A 486-nucleotide genomic window follows, 5' to 3' on the forward strand; every position below is an offset into this window, starting at 1 on the left:
TGCGTTAACCGTTACCGCCGTACGAAACAGATGCGTTTGATGTAATGAGATATGCTGTGACAAGTCTGGAAGCGCCTAGAAAACATATGACTCAATATATCAGCTGCTAACAATATCACGAACGTCTGAGTGCGTAAACTGTTGCCGACGCGTCAAATGGATGCGTCTGATGTAATCAGAAATGCTGTCATACGTCTGCAAGCGCTTTAAACGCATGTGACTTGATGTTTTAGTTGCTAAAAATTTCACAAACGTCTAAGTGCGTAAACCATTGCCGACGCATCAAATGGAAGTGTCTGAAATAGTCAGAAATGCTGTCACATGCTGGAAGCGACACAAACGCATCTGACTTGATATCTCAGCTGCTGACAATGTGACGAACGTTTGAGTGCGTTAACCGTTACCGCCGAACAAAACAAATGCGTTTGATGTAATAAGATATGCTGTGACAAGTCTGGAAGCTCCACAAACGTATGTGACTTGATA

This window comes from Plasmopara halstedii (genome assembly GCF_900000015.1).
Source record: "Plasmopara halstedii genome assembly, contig: Scaffold_7, whole genome shotgun sequence".
NCBI classification, from domain to species: domain Eukaryota; phylum Oomycota; class Peronosporomycetes; order Peronosporales; family Peronosporaceae; genus Plasmopara; species Plasmopara halstedii.